This window comes from Aegilops tauschii, chromosome 3 (genome assembly GCF_002575655.3).
Source record: "Aegilops tauschii subsp. strangulata cultivar AL8/78 chromosome 3, Aet v6.0, whole genome shotgun sequence".
In the NCBI taxonomy this organism is placed as follows: Eukaryota; Viridiplantae; Streptophyta; class Magnoliopsida; order Poales; family Poaceae; genus Aegilops; species Aegilops tauschii.
This window is the reverse complement of record NC_053037.3, coordinates 570,261,944-570,284,454: the sequence shown is the minus strand read 5'-3', so window position 1 is coordinate 570,284,454 and position 22,511 is coordinate 570,261,944.

The following is a 22,511-nucleotide window of genomic DNA, read 5'->3' as shown; positions in this document are numbered from 1 at the left end:
GAAAAGGTAGTGGCACCTGATAAATCAAATAGTCAATTAGGTGTAGTTGCAATATCACCTGACCCACAAAACACCCCAACTCTAGCAGACTCTAGCCCTACTAGACTGGTCGTTTCTGATGCCCCAACTCAGCAGACCCCAACTGCAGCAAACATTATGATTATGCCAGTTGACATAGCACCAGCTCTACGACGCAAAACCCCCATTCCAGCAAAGAGTACACCAAATCCAGTTGCCAAATCCCTTTTCGCACCAGAGAGAGCCCCAATTGCAGCAAATAGGACCCCTGTTCCATTTCTTCCCAGTTTAGAAGACAAAGCTTATATTGTTGTCAGGAACTTTGTGCGCATCTTTCCTTCATGGAAAGATTATACCGCAGACGCAGAACAATTTCCAGTCTTCCTCCGCAACTTACGCGTAAGTAATGTACTAATGCTATTCATGGTCATTACTGCATATGTTTCTGCTGACAGAAGACACAAGATTTCATTCTTTTAAATAGGCGAGGACCAAACTAGATTGTGAAGACGAGCAAGGGTTGGTTGCGCTTTTCAAGCACTCGTTGATGAAGTATCGTTCCTACCCGAGGCAAGCGCACTTCGATGGCAAGCCTCTAAATGAAATTTCTGTAAAGTCTCCGGTGCTACATTTATCCGATGGTGACTGGAATAATCTTGTTACACATTGGTCTCGGCTGCAGCGTAAGGTACTATCTATGATATCACATCACAATTTGAACTACATTTCTGCATTTGCCTTAACGTCTCACTTGTACGAAAACTGTTAGCAGGAGAACATTCGTTCTCAAGGGACCACAGAATCTCGCAACTATACTGCACACTGCATTGCTCTTGTGAGTACCTCTTGCCCTGTATGACCATACTTACTTTCATAGCTGTTTGATTATGTAGCATCACTGCACATGTTAGCCTCGTTATCGTCCATTTGGTGGACATTATAAGATCCGAATGGACTCTTACATAAATTTATAATCAACCCAATGCTTTTGAAGAGGTTTAGCTCTGCAGTCCTCTTGTAAGGACTGAACGTCGTCTATGACTATACTTACATTAACAGCTACTCCCTCCGTCCCATAATATAAGAACGTTTTGTACAGTACACCAGTGTTCAAAACACTCTTGTATTATGGGAAGAGGGATTGGTTCATTGTGTAGCATTCTGCATCTTATCTCCCTCACCCACCATTTACTAAAAAAGATCAGATCTATATTTAATCTTACCAAAAAGTAGACAATGCCAGTGCAGAAGTGTAGCCCATTGCTCTTGTCAGTACATTTTGTCCTGTAGTGCTTGCACTTCCAGGGATTGGTAGTTGATTATGTAGCATCAATCTGCATCTTATCTTCATTATCCTCTATCCCTTCCAGTATTATCATATCTATAATTACTCTCTACAAAATGTAGAGTACATGCAATGCTTATGAAGAAGATTCTGTGCTGAAATTCTTGAGTTATCCTTCCCTTGACATGGAGAAGGGCATTATAAAGCCGATGTTAACTGTTAATGTAAGTCAGTCCTTCTAAAGCCTTTATCCTCAACTGCTGTTTAATTTGCTCATACTCCCTATCGTTTACTGCTGTTTAGTTTGCTGTTTCTACCAAAATGCATGTTCGCAAGAACCGTAAGTTCCAAGTTTTACTTGTAAAACCAAATTCCTTATTCATACCATGCACATTACTCAATACTCCATATATGTATGCTTGTTTCTGTTGATCTATAATCCAGTGTGTGGTGAAGCAGCCCACGTTTGCACCTTGTCATCTCCTGTTTTATCTTACTGATGTGGCTGATGATATGAACAACATGCCATGCACATTAACCAAAATAGATACAATGATTTTCTTTGCCCTTCATCTATGCTTGTTATGTTGACATGGTAATCCAGTAGTGTGGTGAAGCTCCCCGCATTATGAACAATGCCAAATTATGCTATTGATATTTTGAACTTACTCTTTATTTTCTAATTTGAAATTGGATGGAATTGACAGCACAGTTATCATCTTTGTTTATACACGTGCAAAACCTGTCATCTCTCTGCTTTGTTTCAGGGTGATATGCCTGATGGCATGCACAAGTCTGCTGAAGGTTGTGCGACAAACCCAACATATATTGCAGCAAAGAAGGCAAAACATCTTGAAGATAGCAAGACAACCCCAAAGTCTTGTCTTGATGCAGTCTTCAAGTTACTTGAGACTAGCAGTCAGGTAAGCTCACAGAATTCGTTGTCTGAATCAGTTCGACTTCTTCAGTCCCAAGTTCTAGCAGAAAGGCATTCTGCAACTCAACTTCGACTTGAAGTCCTGTCTCTAAGAAAGATTGCGGAGAACACCAATGAGAACCTCATCGCTAAACAGCTACACCTGGAAGCTATGACCGACATGCTAGGCCGGTCTCACAGCCTTGCTCAGCAGCTTGCGCAGCAGTTCCCGTGCAAGGCTAACCTTTCTTGAACTGTCTTGGAAGTGGTCTCGGTTTAGTATTATTTTGTTACGCTGCAATGGTGCCCAGTTTTTGTAATCTGCTTCTTCGTTGCGCTTTATGATCACTGGTGGCGAACTTCGATGCCCAGTGGATGTAATATACCATAAATCATTTATTGTATAGTGTAGGTTTATTCTTAGTTACTATTCCGTAATTTCTTTATTTTATAGAGTAGGTTTGTTCTTAATTCCTACTAGTTACTGCCATCATTCGCTATCTGAAAAAAATCAGATGTAGTCCACCGGGCCGAAACATTCGCCTCTAATGGGCCTGGTGTTTAGCGGGCCACAATTGGGCCGGCCTGCATCATTCTTGGGCCCGAATGATTGGGGCCTTCACACTTTGCGCGAGGCCCACAACTTACACCGGCCTATATTTTAGTTGGGCCTTTTGTGGACCCAGCGCTTAGTTTGGCCCAGGTAGCGTTGGGCCATTAACAGGCTGAATATTGTACTGGCCTGTTACGGCCCAGATGAAACCATGGGCCTTTAGCAGGCCGAAATGCATATTGGGCCTCAATTTTCACTAGTCGTCGACGGGCCTTCAGCAGGCTAAAATGTAAACCGGACCTTTTTGGGCCCAGTTATATCACGGGCAGTTACCAGGCCAAAACATATCTCGGGCCTTAGTTGGCCCACTAATTGTTGGAAATATGCCCTAGAGGCAATAATAAATTGGTTATTATTATATTTCCTTGTTCATGATAATCGTTTAATATCCATGCTAGAATTGTATTGATAGGAAACTCAGATACATCTGTGGATACATAGACAACACCATGTCCCTAGTAAGCCTCTAGTTGACTAGCTCGTTGATCAATAGATGGTTACGGTTTCCTGACCATGGACATTGGATGTTGTTGATAACGGGATCACATCATTAGGAGAATGATGTGATGGACAAGACCCAATCCTAAGCCTAGCACTAGATCGTGTAGTTCGTTTGCTAAGAGCTTTTTCTAATGTCAAGTATCATTTCCTTAGACCATGAGATTGTGCAACTCCCGGATACCGTAGGAATGCTTTGGGTGTACCAAACGTCACAACGTAACTGGGTGGCTATAAAGGTGCACTACAGGTATCTCCGAAAGTGTCTGTTGGGTTGGCACGAATCGAGACTGGGATTTATCACTCCGTGTAAACGGAGAGGTATCTCTGGGCCCACTCGATAGGACATCATCATAATGTGCACAATGTGACCAAGGAGTTGATCACGGGATGATGTGTTACGGAACGAGTAAAGAGACTTGCCGGTAACGAGATTGAACAAGGTATCGGGATACCGACGATCGAATCTCGGGCAAGTAACATACCGATAGACAAAGGGAATTGTATACGGGATTGATTGAATCCCCGACATCGTGGTTCATCCGATGAGATCATCGTGGAACATCTGGGAGCCAACATGGGTATCCAGATCCCGCTGTTGGTTATTGGCCGGAGAACGTCTCGGTCATGTCTGCATGGTTCCCGAACCCGTAGGGTCTACACACTTAAGGTTCGATGACGCTAGGGTTATAGGGAATAGATATACGTGGTTACCGAATGTTGTTCGGAGTCCCGGATGAGATCCCGGACGTCACGAGGAAGTCCTGTTTTGGTCACCGGAAAAGTTTCGGGTGCTATCGGTAACGTACCGGGACCACCGGGAGGGTCCCAGGGGTCCACCAGGTGGGGCCACCAGCCACAGAGGCCTACGTGGGCCAATAGTGGGAAGGGACCAGCCCCTAGGTGGGCTGGGGCGCCTCCCACCAAGGCCCAAGGCGCCCTCAAGAGGAGAGGGGGCAAACCCTAGGAGCAGATGGGCCCTAAGGCCCACCCTAGGTGCGCCCCCCTCTCTCCCCCCTTGGCCGCCACCCAGATGGGATCTGGGGCTGCCGCCACCCCTGGGGAGGGAACCCTAGGTGGGGGCGCAGCCCCTCATCTTCCCCTATATATACTTGAGGTATGGGGGCTGCCCAACACATGATTTGATCTCCCTCTTGGCGCAGCCCTACCCCTCTCCCTCCTCGTCTCTCGCAGTGCTTGGCGAAGCCCTGCTGGAGTGCCACGCTCCTCCATCACCACCATGCCGTTGTGCTGCTGCTGGACGGAGTCTTCCCCAACCTCTCCCTCTCTCCTTGCTGGATCAAGGCATGGGAGACGTCACCGGGCTGCACGTGTGTTGAACGCGGAGGCGCCGTGGTTCGGCGCTTAGATCGGAATCAACCGCGATCTGAATCGCTAGGAGTACGACTCCTTCATCCGCGTTCTTGCAACGCTTTCGCTTAGCGATCTACAATGGTATGTAGATGCACTCCCCTTCCCCTCGTTGCTAGATTACTCCATAGATTGATCTTGGTGATGCGTAGAAAATTTTGAATTTATGCTACGTTCCCCAACAGTGGCATCATGAGCTAGGTCTATGCGTAGTTTCTATGCACGAGTAGAAGACAAAGTAGTTGTGGACGTCGATTTTGTCAATTTGCTTGCCGTTACTAGTCTTATCTTGATTCGGCGGCATCGTGGGATGAAGCGGCCCGGACCGACCTTACACGTACTCTTACGTGAGATAGGTTCCACCGACTGACATGCACTAGTTGCATAAGGTGGCTAGCGGGTGTCTGTCTCTCCCACTTTAGTCGGATTGGATTCGATGAAAAGGGTCCTTATGAAGGGTAAATAGAAATTGGCATATCACGTTGTGGCTTTTGCGTAGGTAAGAAACGTTCTTGCTAGAATCCCATAGCAGCCACGTAAAACATGCAACAACAATTAGAGGACGTCTAACTTGTATTTGCAGGGTATGCTATGTGATGTGATATGGCCAAAAGGATGTGATGAATAATATATGTGATGTATGAGATTGATCATGTTCTTGTAATAGGAATCACGACTTGCATGTCGATGAGTATGACAACCGGCAGGAGCCATAGGAGTTGTCTTAATTTATTGTATGACCTGCGTGTCAATGAAAACGCCATGTTATTACTTTACTTTATTGCTAACCGTTAGCTATAGTAGTAGAAGTAATAGTTGGCGAGACAACTTCATGAAGACACGATGATGGAGATCATGATGATGGAGATCATGGTGTTATGCCGGTGACGAAGGTGATCATACCGCGCCTCGAAGATGGAGATCAAAGGCGCAAGATGATATTGGCCATATCACGTCACTTTATGATTTGCATGTGATGTTTGTCATGTTTACATCTTATTTGCTTAGAACGACGGTAGGATAAATAAGATGATCCCTCACTAAAATTTCAAGAGACGTGTTCCCCCTAACTGTGCACCGTTGTGAAGGTTCATTGTTTCGAAGCACCACGTGATGATCGGGTGTGATAGATTCTAACGTTCGAATACAACGGGTGTTGACGAGCCTAGCATGTACAGACATGGCCTCGGAACACATGCGAAACACTTAGGTTGACTTGACGAGCCTAGCATGTACAGACATGGCCTCGGAACACAAGAGATCGAAAGGTCGAACATGAGTCGTATAGTAGATGCGATCAACATGGAGATGTTCACCGATGATGACTAGTCCGCCTCATGTGATGATCGGACACGGCCTAGTTTGACTCGGATCATGTATCACTTAGATGACTAGAGGGATGTCTATCTGAGTGGGAGTTCATTAAATAATCAGATGAACTTAATTATCATGAACATAGTCAAAAGGTCTTTGCAAATTATGTCATAGCTTACGCTTTAGTTCTACTGTTTAAGATATGTTCCTAGAGAAAATTTAGTTGAAAGTTGGTAGTAGCAATTATGCGGACTGGGTCGGTAAACTGAGGATTGTCCTCATTGCTGCACAGAAGGCTTATGTCCTTAATGCACCGCTCGGTGTGCTGAACCTCAGCGTCGTCTGTAGATGTTGCGAAACATCTGACATACACGTTTTTGATGACTACGTGATAGTTCAGTGCGTAATGCTAACGGTTTAGAATTGTGGCACCAAAGACGTTTTGAAACGTCGCAGAACATATGAGATGTTCCGAAGACTGAAATTGGGATTTCAGACTAGTGCCCACGTCAAGAGGTATGAGACCTCTGACAAGTTTCTTAAGCCTGTAGACTAAGGGAGAAAAGCTCAATCGTTGAGCATGTGCTCAGATTGTCTGAGTGCCACAATCGCTTGAATCGAGTGGGAGTTAATCTTCCAGATGAGATAGTGATGGTTCTCCATAGTCACTGCCACCAAGCTATTAGAGCTTCGTGATGAACTATAACATATCAGGGATAGATATGATGATCCTTGAGCTATTCGCGATGTTTGACACCGCGAAAGTAGAAATCAAATAGGAGCATCAATTGCTGATGGTTAGTAAAACCACTAGTTTCAAGAAGGGCAAGGGCAAAAGGGATACTTCATGAAACAGCAAATCATTTGCTGCTCTAGTGAAGAATCCCAAGGTTAAACCCAAACCCGAGACTAAGTGCTCCTGTAATGAGGGGAACGGTCACTGAAGCAGAACTACCCTAGATACTTGGTAGATGAGAAGGCAGGCAAGGTCGACAGAAGTATATTGGATATACATTATATGAATGTGTACTTTACTAGTACTCCTAGCAGCACCAGGGTATTAGATACCGGTTCGGTTGCTAAGTGTTAGTAACTCGAAATAAAAGCTGCGGAATAAACAGAGACTAGCTAAAGGTGAGATGACGATATGTGTTGGAAGTGTTTCCAAGGTTGATGTGATCAAGCGTCGCATGCTCCCTCTACCATCGAGATTGGTGTTAAACCTAAATAATTGTTATTTGGTGTTTGCGTTGAGCATAAGCATGATTGGATTATGTTTATCGCAATACGGTTATTCATTTAAGGAGAATAATGGTTACTCTGTTTATTTGAATAATACCTTCAATGGTCTTGCACCTAAAATGAATCTCGATTGCAGTGATACACATGTTCGTGCCAAAAGATATAAAATAGTAATGATAGTACCACATGCTTGTGGCACTGCCATTTGAGTCATATTGGTATAGAACGCATGAAGAAGCTCCATGTAGCTGGATCTTTGGACTCACTCGTTTTTGAAAGGATTGAGACATGCGAACCATGTCTATTGGTATGAAGAAACTCCATGCAGATGGATCGTTTGGACTCACTTGATTTTGAATCACTTGAGACATGCAAATCATACCACATGGGCAAGATGACTGAAAGGCCTCATTTTCAGTAAGATGGAACAAGAGAGCAACTTGTTGGAAGTAATACATTTTGATGTATGCAGTCCAATGAGTGCTGAGGCATGCAGTGGATATCGTTATGTTCTTACTTCACAGATGATTTGAGTAGATGCTAAGTGTATTTACTTGATGAAACACAAGTCTGAATTATTGAAAGGTTCAAGTAATTTCAGAGTGAAGTTGAAGATCGTCGTGACAAGAGAATAAAATGTCTGTGATATGATCATAGAGATGAGTATCTGAGTTACGAGTTTGGCACACAATTAAGACATTGTGGAAAGTGTTTCATAATTAATACCGCCTGGAACACCACAGTGTGATGGTGTGTCCGACCATCATAACTGCACCCTATTGGATATGGTGCATACCATGATGTCTCTTATCGAATTACCACTATCGTTTATGGGTTAGGCATTAGAGATAACCGCATTCACTTTAAAAGGGGCACCACGCAATTCCGTTGAGACGACACCGTTTGGAGAAACCTAAGTTGTCATTTCTTAAAAGTTTGGGGCTGCGATGCTTATGTGAAAAAGTTTCAGGCTGATAAGCTCGAACCCAAAGCGGATAAATGCATCTTCATAGAATACCCAAAACAGTTGGGTATACCTCCTATTTTAGATCTGAAAGCAAAAGTAATTGCTTCTAGAAACGAGTCCTTTCTCGAGGAAAAGTTTCTCTCGAAAGAATTGAGTGGGAGGATGGTGGAGACTTGATAAGGTTATTGAACCGTCACTTCAACTAGTGTGTAGCAAGGCACAGGAAGTTGTTCCTGTGGCACCTACACAAATTGAAGTGGAAGCTTATGATAGTGATCATGAAACTTCGGATCAAGTCACTACCAAACCTCATAGGACGACGAGGATGCGTGCTACTTCAGAGTGGTACGTGATCCTGTCTTAGATATTATGTTGTTAGACAATACTGAACCTACGAGCTATGGAGAAGCGATGGTGGGCCCATATTCCGACAAATGGTTAGAAGCCATGAAATCCGAGATAGGATCCATGTATCAGAACAAAGCATGGACTTTGGTGAACTTGCCCGATGATCGGCAAGCCATTGAGATAAATGGATCTTTAAGAAGAAGACGGACATGGACGGTAATGTTACCGTCTATGAAGCTCGACTTGTGGCAAAGAGTATTTTCACAAGTTCAAGGAGTTGACTACGATGAGATTTTCTCATCCGTAGCGATGCTTAAGTCCGTCAGAATCATGTTAGCATTAGCTGCATTTATGAAATCTGGCAGATGGATGTCAAAACAAGTTTCCTTACCAGTTTTCGTAAGGAAAGGTTGTATGTGATACAATCAGAAAGGTTTTGTCGATCCTAAGGATGCTAAAAGGTATGCTAGCTCCAGCGATCCTTCCATGGACTAGAGCAAGCATCTCGGAGTCAGAATATACGCTTTGATGGAGTGATCAAAGTTTTTGGGTTTATACAAAGTTTGTTAGAAACTTGTATTTACAATAAAGTGAGTGGGAGCGCTACAACATTTCTGATAAGTATATGTGAATGACATATTGTTGATCCGAAATGATGTAAAATTTCTGGAAAGCGTAAAGGGTTATTTGAAAGGAGTTTTTCAAAGGAAGACCTGGATAAAGCTGCTTACATATTGGGCATCAAGATCTATAGAGATAGATCAAGACGCCTGATGATACTTTCAAAGAACGCACACCTTGACATGATTTTGAAAGAGTTCAAAATAGATCAGCAAAGAAGGAGCTCTTGGCTGTGTTACAAGGTGTGAGTATTGAGTAAGACTCAAGACCTGACCACAGCAGAAGAGAGAGAAAGGACGAAGGTCGTCCCCTATGCTTTAGATGTAGGCTCTACAGTATGCTATGCTGTGTACCGCACATGAAGTGTACCTTGCCATGAGTTGGTCAAGGGGTACAATAGTGATCCGGGAATGGATCACATGACAGCGGTCGAACTTATCCTTAGTATCTAGTGGACTAAGGAATTTTCTCGATTATGGAGGTGAAAAGGAGTTCGTCGTAAAGGGTTACGTCGATGCGAACTTTGACACTAATCCGGATGACTCTGAGTAGTAAACCGGATTCGTATAGTAGAGCAGTTATTTGAAATGGCTCCAAGTAGAGCGTGGTAGCATTCACAAGATGACATAGATATTCGTAAAGCACACACGGATCTGAAAGGTTCAGACCCATTGACTAATAACCTCTCTCACAAGCATAACATGATCAAACCAGAACTCATTGAGTGTCAATCACATAGTGATGTGAACTAGATTGTTGACTCTAGTAAACTCTTTGGATGTTGGTCACATGGTGATGTGACCTGTGAGTGTTAATCACATGGTGATGTGAACTAGATTATTGACTCTAGTGCAAGTGGGAGACTGTTGGAAATATGCCCTAGAGGCAATAATAAATTGGTTATTATTATATTTCCTTGTTCATGATAATCGTTTATTATCCATGCTAGAATTGTATTGATAGGAAACTCAGATACATGTGTGGATACATAGACAACACCATGTCCCTAGTAAGCCTCTAGTTGACTAGCTCATTGATCAATAGATGGTTACGGTTTCCTGACCATGGACATTGGATGTCGTTGACAACGGGATCACATCATTAGGAGAATGATGTGATGGACAAGACCCAATCCTAAGCCTAGCACTAGATCGTGTAGTTCGTTTGCTAAGAGCTTTTTCTAATGTCAAGTATCATTTCCTTAGACCATGAGATTGTGCAACCCCCGGATACCGTAGGAACGCTTTGGGTGTACCAAACGTCACAACGTAACTGGGTGGCTATAAAGGTGCACTACTGGTATCTCCGAAAGTGTCTGTTGGGTTGGCACGAATCGAGACTGGGATTTGTCACTCCGTGTAAACGGAGAGGTATCTCTGGGCCCACTCGGTAGGACATCATCATAAGGTGCACAATGTGACCAAGGAGTTGATCATAGGATGATGTGTTACGGAACGAGTAAAGAGACTTGCCGGTAACGAGATTGAACAAGGTATCGGGATACCGACGATCGAATCTCGGGCAAGTAACATACCGATAGACAAAGGGAATTGTATACGGGATTGATTGAATCCCCGACATCGTGGTTCATCCAATGAGATCATCGTGGAACATGTGGGAGCCAACATGGGTATCCAGATCCCGCTGTTGGTTATTGGCCGGAGAACGTCTCGGTCATGTCTGCATGGTTCCCGAACCCGTAGGGTCTACACACTTAAGGTTCGATGACGCCAGGGTTATAGGGAATAGATATACGTGGTTAACGAATGTTGTTCAGAGTCCCGGATGAGATCCCGGACGTCACGAGGAAGTCCTGTTTTGGTCACCGGAAAAGTTTCGGGTGCTATCGGTAACGTACCGGGACCACCGGGAGGGTCCCGGGGGTCCACCAGGTGGGGCCACCAGCCACAGAGGCCTACGTGGGCCAATAGTGGGAAGGGACCAGCCCCTAGGTGGGCTAGGGTGCCTCCCACCAAGGCCCAAGGCGCCCTCAAGAGGAGAGGGGGCAAACCCTAGGAGCAGATGGGCCCTAAGGCCCACCCTAGGTGCGCCCCCCTCTCTCCCCCCTTGGCCGCCACCCAGATGGGATCTGGGGCTGCCGCCACCCCTGGGGAGGGAACCCTAGGTGGGGGCACAGCCCCTCCTCTTCCCCTATATATACTTGAGGTATGGGGGCTGCCCAACACATGATTTGATCTCCCTCTTGGCGCAGCCCTACCCCTCTCCCTCCTCGTCTCTCGCAGTGCTTGGCGAAGCCCTGTTGGAGTACCACGCTCCTCCATCACCACCATGCCGTTGTGCTGCTGCTGGACGGAGTCTTCCCCAACCTCTCCCTCTCTCCTTGCTGGATCAAGGCGTGGGAGACGTCACCGGGCTGCACGTGTGTTGAACGCGGAGGCGCCGTGGTTCGGCGCTTAGATCGGAATCAACCGCGATCTGAATCGCTACGAGTACGACTCCTTCATCCGCGTTCTTGCAACGCTTTCGCTTAGCGATCTACAATGGTATGTAGATGCACTCCCCTTCCCCTCGTTGCTAGATTACTCCATAGATTGATCTTGGTGATGCGTAGAAAATTTTGAATTTCTGCTACGTTCCCCAACACTAATATCATGGGCCTTTAAGAGGCCGAAAGCTTAGTACAGACATCAATGGGCCGAATTATGCGACAGGCCTTTAACAGGCCCAAAGTCACGTTGGGCTTAACTGTTGCCACCTTTATCACGGGCCGTTAGTGGGCCTGATGTCCCGTCGGACCATATATGGCCCATGGGCAGCACGGGCCATTCCCAGGCCGAAAGTCACACCGGGCTGAAATGGGCCCATGTCTACATCGGGCCTCTAACAGGCCGAAAGTCACTAGGCTGTAATTAGGTCCAAATATTCGGCGAACAATTAACGAGCCAGATCTGGCTTCGGGCCGTAAATGGGCCCAAATATTCGGCGAACAATTAACGGGCCAGATCTGGCTTCGGGCCGTAAATGGGCCTTTACTAAGCAGGCCGTTATTGGGGTGGCCCACTAGTACCTGAGTAAGTACTACGGGCCTTTGACTGGGCCGGCCTTTTTAACCTATATGGGCGTCTGTTGGGCCGTGCCACGTGTCGACGTATCATAGGCGCTTTGGGTCCAATGAGTGGATGACATCTGTCCCAATGGTGAGCCGACACGTGTTTCCTCCAGCCAATGATGATTTTACACGTGGAAAATCCCCATTGGTTAGGGTTGTTAACGGGTTATCGGAATCGGATCCAAAACCGGACCCGATAGCTTAACGGCGTTCCGTTACGGTGGATGCCACGTGTCGGTCACCCTTGATGAAAGCACTTCTGTGACGCGCGATTTATCGTCATGGAAGTGGACACTTCCGTGATGATAATTTTGGTAATGTCATGGAACACTTCTACCACAGCACAGGTATGACTATCTTGATTCTGTCATAAATTTGTCATGGATGTACATGCATGACAGAAAATGTGACCTACTGTGACAAAGACGTATCATCACGGAAGTGTATTTTTTTGTAGTGATGGTGTGATCATTCATGTTTACCTTCAAGACATCATCCAAATGAAGAGAGTTGGAAAGATTCAAGGTTGATCAAGACTATGTACAAAGAGTGATTCAAGTTGATCAACACACAAAGCGTAGAAGATGTACCAAGTGGGATCAAGTGATCTCACATGGTATGGTAAGCCTTATCCATTAAGCTTTGTGTACTAACCCATGGTCTACGTGAGAGTTCTATGTGGGGTTAGGTATGTTTCCATGGGCTTGCGTCAAGAGGAATATATCATACAACCCATGGAGAGGATGACATCAAGTGGTGATCCTCATCAAGATTGCGGTATGCAAGTTCAAGTGGAGCATCATGAAGAGATCATCCTTGAAGCTTGATGTCCATTGTGATGTCAATGGACTTGTGAAGATGTGCCAAAGAGTGGCTCACCCGTAGTGGAGTATGGGGGAGCAATCAACTAGTCTTCATCGAGCCAACGCAATCAAGAAAGGTGGTCCAACTTGAGGGAGTCAAGATCGTCATCATCTAGCTCAAGTGGACTATGTGCAAGGCAAAGGTTTGCCCTTGATAGGTTTTCTATTTTACCGGTCTCATGGTGGTAGTTGGGAGACCGGGTTATAGGATTGATTGCCATACTATCAAGGGGGGCTCTCGATGAGTAGCTTGATCGTATCGTTCGTAGAGACCTCAAACCATTGCATCCTTGCATCATCTTTATTGGTTCTTGTTTGGTTCTTCTCCGTGTGAGATTTGGAGCTTATGGTCATTTTCATGACAAGCTCGAGTTCATCAAAAACGGAGTTCACGTGCATCTTCTATGATGTTTTCGATGTTGGAGGTTATGTCGGTTCTTCTCTTTTGGAGGTTTCACTCCTCTATTTCTTAGGCATACCTCCCCTACCTCTTCTTACTATAATCACTCGTTGTTGGATGCTACTCGTCGTCATCTATCCAACAAGCTTGAGTTTGCTCAATTCGGAGCTCATATGCAGAAGTTGTGGCAGTTTAGGCTTTATTGCATACACTGTTTTCTCTGCTGTGTTCTTGAAAGCCTCAAGCGGTAGCACTGCTCTGTAGAGCGGTAGTACCGCTTGTAAGCGGCAGTACCGCCGCCCTGTGCCGTGCGTAGTACCGCTGCTTCTGGGGATGCGTCTTTTTCGTGTTGAGTTTCATGGTAGTAGAGCGGTAGTACCTCTTATAAGCGGTAAGCGGTACTACCTCTCCACCCGAGCGGTAGTACCTCTTATATGCGGTAAGCGGTACTACCTCTCCACTCGAGCGGTAGTACCTCTTATAAGCAGTAAGCGGTACTACCTCTCCCCAGAGCGGTACTACCTCTCCCCAGAGCGGTACTACCTCTCTGGCAGAACTACAGCTCGTGTTTTTCTCTCTCGTTGGGCTATTTTGACCGTGCTAAGCGGTGGTACCACTCCTCCAAGCGGCAGTACTGCTTGTACGCGACCTGAGCACATAACGGTTGGATTGGGGAGGTCCTATAAAAGGGGGTTGTCTGGGAAACGACACCTATGGAATCACGGGGATCCCTTCTACGGTTGGCGGGCGCGGGGTTGTGCAAAGAGCGGGTCTAGCGGTCAGCACAAGGATCGTTACCCAGGTTCGGGCCGCAAAGATGCGTAATACCCTAGTCCTGCTTTTATGTATGTATTTGAATGTTCTTGAGCTCTTGAGCTAGCTACGGTGTGTGTGTTGCTCAAAAGATCCGAATCCTTCTCCTGGACACCTCGGGCCTCCTTTTATAGACAAAAGGGGTCGCCACAGTGGCACACAGGAGGTGGAAAGGTGTACAGTGTGCAAGCTTATCGCTTGCCATTACGGGACAAGACGCATTAAATGCGCTCCCTTAGGTGTCCCGTTGCTTTACTGGGGATGGCAACGAGGCCCGTCCCGTCCGTCGCTGTTCCGCCTCTCTCCGACGCGCGTCCAGGCCAACGACGCGTGCAGCGCCATGTAGGCTGGCAGGCTGCTGAGATGGCGCGGTGGTAGGATCTTCACGAAGATATGCATGCCACCACGCAGGTGCTTGCTGAGCTGGTCTGGAAGCATCATGTTGCCACGCAGGCACCTGCCCAGCTGGTCGGGCTAGCAGCTGCATGGGAACGGCGGTGGAGTCTTGGCAGACGCGGGCCTCGCTGCGGCCTCGTAGGTGTCTTCGGCAAGGGCCTTGCCGGGGCATCGTGGTCGTCCCCGACAAGGGTCTTTCCGGGGGTCTCGTGGATTTCCTCGGCAAGGATCTTGCCGAGGATCGTCGTCTTCTGGTCCTACTTAGTGATCTTGACAAAGATCTGCATGCCACCGCAAAGGTGCCTCCCGAGCCTTGGCTCCAATGTGGTTGTTGGTGGCGTTGGAACCCTTGGGCTCATGGGTGGCTCGCTCTGCTGGCGTCGGCAAGTTGCCCCGGCAAGGCTCTTGCCGGGGCTGCGGAGGCTGTCCCGGCAAGGGTCTTGCCGGGGGAGTCCACCTCGCCATCTTACTCTTTGTGTTTCTTGGTCTTGGCGTTGCTCTGGTCGTCTTGTGCCTCCGGCTTCCCTCCTTTGCCCTACTTAGTGTGGCCGTGGGCGCGGCTCTGACTGCCCGTGCACAAGTAAAGGGGTCAAAAGGAGTGCCCCTACTTTTGTACACCGACAGGAGCCCCCGGGCCTGGGCCACACATAAGCGCAACATGTTGTTGGGCCGGGCCCAGAACGGTGCGCGGGCAGGCGGGGCGCGATTTTACCGCATGAATTTCTTCGCTCGCTTGCGCTTCCCCACGACCCGGGTTGAATGCGCATCGTGGAGGGTCGTGCGTGACGTGGGGGTCATGCGTGGGGCGGCCGCTGCCCTCATGCGTCACATCGCAGTAAAGAGGCAGCCCGCGCCTTCCCCGTAAAAAGAGGAAAATGCAGGGGCGCGGCTCATTTACTGGGTGGACTAGGGTCGTGGTCTTCAAGGCGTCCGCGCCCCACGATCACGGGGTGGAGAACGGTCGCCTCACCCGTCCCCTTGGTTTCTGCTTGCTCGCCACGTGTCCCCCATGCCGCTAAGGTGGCAGGCGGTGGAGGCGGGAAATCGGGCCGTCGCTGATTGGAGCAGCGGGTCGGTCTCGATTCCCTGCGCCCCCGATGGCCGGATTGGTTGAGTGGCGCGGCCGAGCCCCGACCCCACCCCTTTATAAGAAGGGGGAGGGGGATGGCATCCCACATTCTTCCATCATCCATCTCCTTCCACTTCGGCTCCTTTCCTCCATCTGCCATGACGAGGACCTTCAATGGTGGCGGCGAAGGTCTCTGCTTGACAGCGCGTCCCTCCTCCCTAAGAGCTCGCGGCGGCGGAGCCAGCCACAAGAGGAAGGGGGAGGGGGCGAGGCCGAGGTCGCCGTGGTGCTCGGGGAAGAGGGGGACGGGGCGGCGCACCGGTCTTGCCCCCGCCAGCGATGCCTCCCCCAACGGAGGGCCATGTCAGGGACCAACCCCGTGAGGTCTTCACCAGGCTGCGCCGGCCACCGCATCGTCGTCTTCATCTCCCTACTCCATTCGCTCGGGAGATGGAGCTCGACCTGCCACAGACCCTCAGGTTGCATATGAGGGGCTGCGGGAACAGCGACACGTGGGTCGGTGTCGACTTTCCCGCTCCTCACGTCATGTACCTTCGTCGTTGATGGAAGACTTTCGCTCGTGTCCACAACCTGGCGGCGGGGCTCGTTCTCTACTTCAAATTAATGGAGAATGGCCTGCTCTCCGTCAAGGTCTTTGGGGACCTTGGAACTTGCCTAAAGTGCTGCGCGGAGAGCTCCTCCGATGACGAAGACTCCTCCTCAAGCAGGAGTGACGAGGAGGAAAGTGACAGCGACGACGAGGGCGTCGAGCGGGGGGACGCCGACCTCAACTCCGACTGACCGCGTCGCCCCTCCCTCGGCCTCGCGCCCTGCCGAGGGCCTTCCTCGTCAAGCTCTCCATCGGCGCGTTCCCCGTCGCCTCCTTGGGCGGCTGGCGTAGGGGGGCCGGAGAAGACGAAGAAGGCGGGTGGCGGGCCGTCAACTCGGAGTACGCGGGCACTGACGCCTTCGTCGCGTATTGTCGGCCCGCTGCCTCATCTTTCGGCTCCTCTCCCGGCGTCTTCTGCTGCTCGTACCTCACCTAGGTGCTCTTTTCGCCCTCCTGCTATCTCGTTCCACCTTCTGAGGAGAGGGACAAGAAAGGGATTACGGGCACCTTATCTCTTTTTAGTTTGTAAGCCTGCGGACATTTGTTAAATTTAAAACTTGTAATCCCCTTGCTCATGTTTTTCATCCCGTATGAACTGTACTTGTATGGGACGTTTTTAATGAAAAAGGGGGCTTGCCGGGTTCTTTGTGCGTGAGCGAGGCCCATGCCAAGGAGTGAATCCTTGTTATTTTTAAGATAAACATTGTCGCCCGGCAACAGGCCTTGCCGTCCCCTTACTTCATTCGACCATTCTCACACTCTTGGCGGAGGCAGGGGCGAAGTAGAGTTAGGCCCTTCGTTTGCTTCCTTGTCACCGCGACTACGACCAAGTTCCGACCCAGGGGATAGTCCTTGGGTACAGGAAAAGGGGAGCACGGTGGCCTAGGAATAAAATGAGGTTTCATACGTTCCAATTCCATATAGAAATGCACAACAGGGGACAAAGAACTTATCTAAAACTACAGCCCCCGACAACCTTGGCTTGCCGGGGCCGGAGCGCCGGCTTGTTCTCTTTCTTCCAAATAGCTCAGTAGAAATGCCTATGTACCCTGCGAACCAAAGAGGACGGAAAGGTACAGAGAGACGCACACTCGACCTCTATGCTAGGGGTTAGTTGCCTCTAAGCACTATCAACCCTAACCGAGGGAGAGACTTAACCTAGCATGCATGCTAAAACTTAGGGCGCCAGCGCTTCATTTATTTATGCTCAGGGTCTGCGCCTGGCTTTGTACAAAGGGTTACATGCCTTGCCGACAAGGCTAGTACAAAAGGTGGTTTGCCGGTGGGCCCGGCAACCGCGCCTTATGGGTAAAACTTGCGAAGATGTTCAATGTTCCAGGAGTTGCTCACTAGAATAGCATCTTCGGTCTCCAGGCGGACTGCGCCGGGCCTGGTGACTCGTATTACCCGATAAGGGCCTTCCCACTTTGGCGTCAACTTGTTGGAATTCTTGGCTGATTGAACGTGCCGAAGAACAAGGTCGCCTTCCTCAAAGCTTTGGGCATGAACCTTGCGTCTATGGTAGCGGTGCAAGGCTTGCTGGTAACGTGCTGCTCTCACAGCCGCCCGAAGACGATCTTCCTCAAGGAGCATTGCATCATCTTGCCACAATTGCTCTTGCTCAAGCTCGTCATAAGCGAGCACTCGAGGTGACCCGTATGTGAGTTCCGTAGGGAGAACTGCTTCTGCCCCGTATACCAGGGCAAAGGGTGTCTGGGCGGTGGCTTGATTTGGCGTCGTTCTGATTGACCAAAGAACCGCCGGCAACTCATCAATCCAGCGCCTTCCGCTCTTGTGCAGCCTGTCAAAAGTCTTTGTCCTCGGGCCTCGCAGTACTTCAGCATCTGCCCTCTCCGCCTGGCCGTTGCTGCGTGGGTCCGCCACGGAAGTGAAACAGACCTTGCTCCCGAGGTCTTGGATGTATTGCATGAAGGTGTGGCTTGTGAACTGCGTGCCGTTGTCGGTGATGACTCTGTTTGGCACACCAAAATGGCAGACTAGCCCCTTGAAGAACTTGACGGCCGACTGCGCTGTCACCTTCCTCACTGCTTCCACCTCTGGCCACTTTGTGAACTTGTCGATTGCAACGTACAAGTACTCAAAGCCCCCGACAGCGCGGGGGAAAGGGCCCAGTATGTCGAGCCCCCAGACCGAAAATGGCCAGGAGAGAGGAATTCTTTGAAGGGCTTGAGCTGGTTGATGAAGCTTCTTCGAATGGAACTGACACGCTTCACACTTGGTTACTAGTGCCATTGCATCCTAGAGGGCAGTGGGCCAGAAGAAACCTTGCCGGAACACTTTGCCGGCAAGGGCCCTCGACCCTATGTGGGAACCACATATGCCTCCGTGTATTTCTGCCAACAGCTCCAGTCCTTCCTCCCAGGGAATGCACTTCAATTTCACAACGTTCGGTATTTTTCTGTACAGGACGTCATCGATGAACTGATACATCACAGACCGACGGGCTACTTTCTCCGCTTCTTCCTGCTCCTCAGGGAGTTCCCCTGTTTGGAGGAACCGGACGGTATGTTGTGCCCACGCCGGGGCCTGGGGCTCGACGGCAAGGACTAAAGGCATTTCCTCTGCCATGAGAGCGGCTGCCTCGACGGCCAGGGCTAGATGCCCTGCCGGAGTCGGTTGCCCCATGGCAGGCTCAGTGCTCATGGCAACATCTTTGCCGGCGGCTCCTGGGAGCTCGGCGGGCAAGTACTTGCCGGGGCCTGATTTCCTTCGCTTGTTCTGCTCTGTTGAGGGTTCAACGGATGGTTGAGTTAAACGAAGCACAAAGGTACCTGGTTCCACAGGTAGCTTGAGGGCAGCGCGCTTCGACAGGTAATCGGCGATGTCGTTCTCCACTCGGGGAACGTTCTCTGCTTTTATACCGTCAAAACGCTCCTCCAGCTTCCTCACCTCATCCACGTATGCCTCCATCAACGGGCTTTGAGAATCTTTGTTAACTTGCTTGACGACAAGCTGTGAATCACCCCTGACGATGAGCTTCTTGATCCTGAGGTCTACCGCGATCCTGAGACCGGCAAGCAACCCCTCGTATTCGGCTGTGTTGTTCGTTGACATCTCCCTGGGAAAGTGCATCTGGATTACGTACTTGAGGTGCTCTCCGCTGGGTGCAATAAGCAGCACACCAGCACCGGCGCCTTGGAACAAGAAAGCCCAAAGTACATAATCCAGTTGCGACTTGCTTCCTTGCCAGGGAGAGTGGTCTCCTGGATCTCTTCGTCGGGCGTTGGGGTCCATTCTGCAATGAACTCCGCCAAGACTCTGCTCTGGATTGTTGAAGTACTCTCAAACTTCGAACCAAAGCTCGACAGTTCCAACGCCCACTCCACAATCCTCCCGGTTGCGTCTGGGTTATACAGTATCCGTTGCAACGGGAGGCGGGTGACGACGGTGATTTCGTGGGCTTGGAAGTAATGACGCAGCTTGCTCGAGGCCATAAGGAGGCCGAAGAGCAATTTCTGCACACCGGAGTACCTTGACCTAGCCCCCTGCAAGAGGGAGCTGACAAAGTAAACCGGGTGCTGCATCATCTTCTTCTTCTGCACCTCTTCATTTGGTTGCACGGGCCCCGTCCCGATGGCATCAGACTGTCGGTGTGGAACGACACCTATGGGATCACAAGAATCCCTATTACGGTTGCCGGGGCGCGGGGTTGCGAGAAGAGCAGGGCTAGTAGACAGCACAAGGATCGTTTACCCAGGTTCGGGCCGCGAGGATGCGTAAAACCCTAGTCCTGCTTTGGTGGGTGTATTTCAGAGAGTTCTTGAGCTCTCGAACTAGCTGTGGTCAGTGCGTGGTTCGAAAGAGCCGAATCCTTCTCCAGTATGCCATGGGCCTCCTTTTATAGTCGGAAGGGGCTGCCATAGTGGCACACAGGAGGTGGAAAGGCGTACAGTGCTCTGAGCTTATCGCTCGTATTACAGGACAAGACGCATTTAATGCGTAGCTTAGGTGTGCCCCTGCTTTATCGGGGACGGGGGCGAGGCCCGTCCCGTCCGTCGCCACTCCTCCTTGTTTCGACACGCGCCTTGGCCAGCGATGCGTGTGGCGCCATGTAGGCAGGCAGGCAGCTGAGGTGGCGCGGTGGTGGAGCCTTCACGAAGATCTGCATGCCGCCACGCAGGCGCTCGATGAGTTCGCCTGGGGGCTGCATGTTGCCACGCAGGTGCCCGCCCGGCTGGTTGGGCTGGTAGCTGCATATGAATGGCGGTGGAAGCTTTGTTGGCGCGGGCCTGGCGGTGGCCCTGCTGGCGTTCTTGGTGAGGGCCTTGCCGGGTGGCCCGGCAAGGGTCTTGCCGTGCGGCCCGGCAAGGGTCTTGCCGTGGCGCGCTGTCGTCCCTGGCAAGGGCCTTAGCGGGGGTCTGGTGGCCTTCCTCGGCAAGGATCTTGCCGAGGATCATCGTCTTCTAATCCTCATCTGATCTTGAATATGTCTTCACAAAGATCTGCATGCCACCACAGAGGTGCCTTCCCGAGCCCTGGCCCCACGTGGATGATGGCATTGGGGACCGTGGGCTCAAGGGTGGCTTGCTCTGTTGGTGTGGGGCGGGCTGTCCCGGCAAGGATCTTGCCGGGGCTGCTGAGGCTGCCCCGGCAAGGGTCTTGCCGGGGGAACCCGCTTCGTCCCTCTGCTCTTTGTGGTCTTGGCCTTAGCGTTGCTCTTATTATCTTGGGCTTTGGTCTTACCTTGGCTCACCTCCCCTGTTCTACTTGGCGTGACCGTAGGCGCGGCTCCGACTGCCCGTGCACAGGTATAGGGGTACAAAAACGCACCCCTCTTTTTGTACACCGACAGGAGCCCCCGGGCCTGGGCCACACATAAGCGCGACACGTTGTTGGGCCAGGCCCAAAACGGTGTGCGGGCAGGCGGGGCGGTTTTTACCGTGGTAAGACTTTTCGCGCGTGGCGCTTCCCATGACCCACGCGCGCGGCGCGGCATGGAGTTGTGTGCGTGACGTGGGCGGCATGCGTGGGGCGGTTTCCGTACGCATGCGTCACATCGCAGTAAAGAGGCAGCTCGCGCCTTCCCCGTAAGAAGAGGGAGGCGTGGAGGCGCGACTCATTTACTGAATGGGGTCGGGCCTCGGTCTTCAAGGTGTCCACACCCCCCGATCACGGGGTGGGGAGAGGTCGCTTCACCTGTCCCCTTGGTTCTGCACGTTCGCCACGCGTCCTTCATGCATCTGGGGTGGCAGGCGGTGGAGGCGGGAAACCGGGCCGTCGCTAGTTGGTGCAGCGGGTCGGTCGGTCTCGATTCCCTGCGCCTCTGGTGTCTGGATTGGTCGAGTGGGGCGGCCGAGCCCCGACCCCGCTCCTTTATAAAGAGAGGGAAGGGTGATGGCATCCCGCATTCTTCTATCTTCTATCTCCTCCTGCTTCTGCTTCTTCCTCTCACCCGCCATGGAGAAGGGGAATCCCGGTCCCTTGACGGTGGTGGCGAGGGTCGCCGCTCGACAACGCGTCCCTCCTCCTCCGGAGCCCGCGGTGGTGGAGCCGGCCGCGAGGGGAAGGGGGAGGGGGCGAGGCCGCAGCAGAGGCCGAGGTGCTCGGGGAAGAGGAGGACGGGGCGGTGCACCGGCCTTGCCCCCGCCAATGATGCCTTTCCCGACGGAGGGCCACGTTGAAGACCAGCCCTGCGAGTTCTTCATCAGGCTGCGCCAGCCTCCGTGTCGTCGTCTTCATCTCCCCACCCCATTTTCTCGGGTGATGGAGCATGACCCGCCCCAGACCCTCAGGTTGCACATGAGGGGCTGTGGGAACGGGGGCACGCGGGTCGACGTCGACTTCCCGGCTCCTCGGGTTATGTACCTCCACCGTGGATGGAAGACGTTTGCTCACATCCACAGCCTGACGGCGGGGCTCGTCCTCTACTTCAAATTAATGGAGGACGGCCTGCTCTCCGTCAAGGTCTTCGGAGAGTTTGGAACTCGCCTGAAGTGCTGCGTGGAGAGCTCCTCCGACGGAGATTCCGACGATGGAAGCTCTTCCTCGAGCGAAAGTGACGAGGAGGACAGCAAGGAAGATGACGGGGATGAGTCCGACTAGGCGTCGGAGGCCCCGCGCCTGGGCGGGTGCGGCA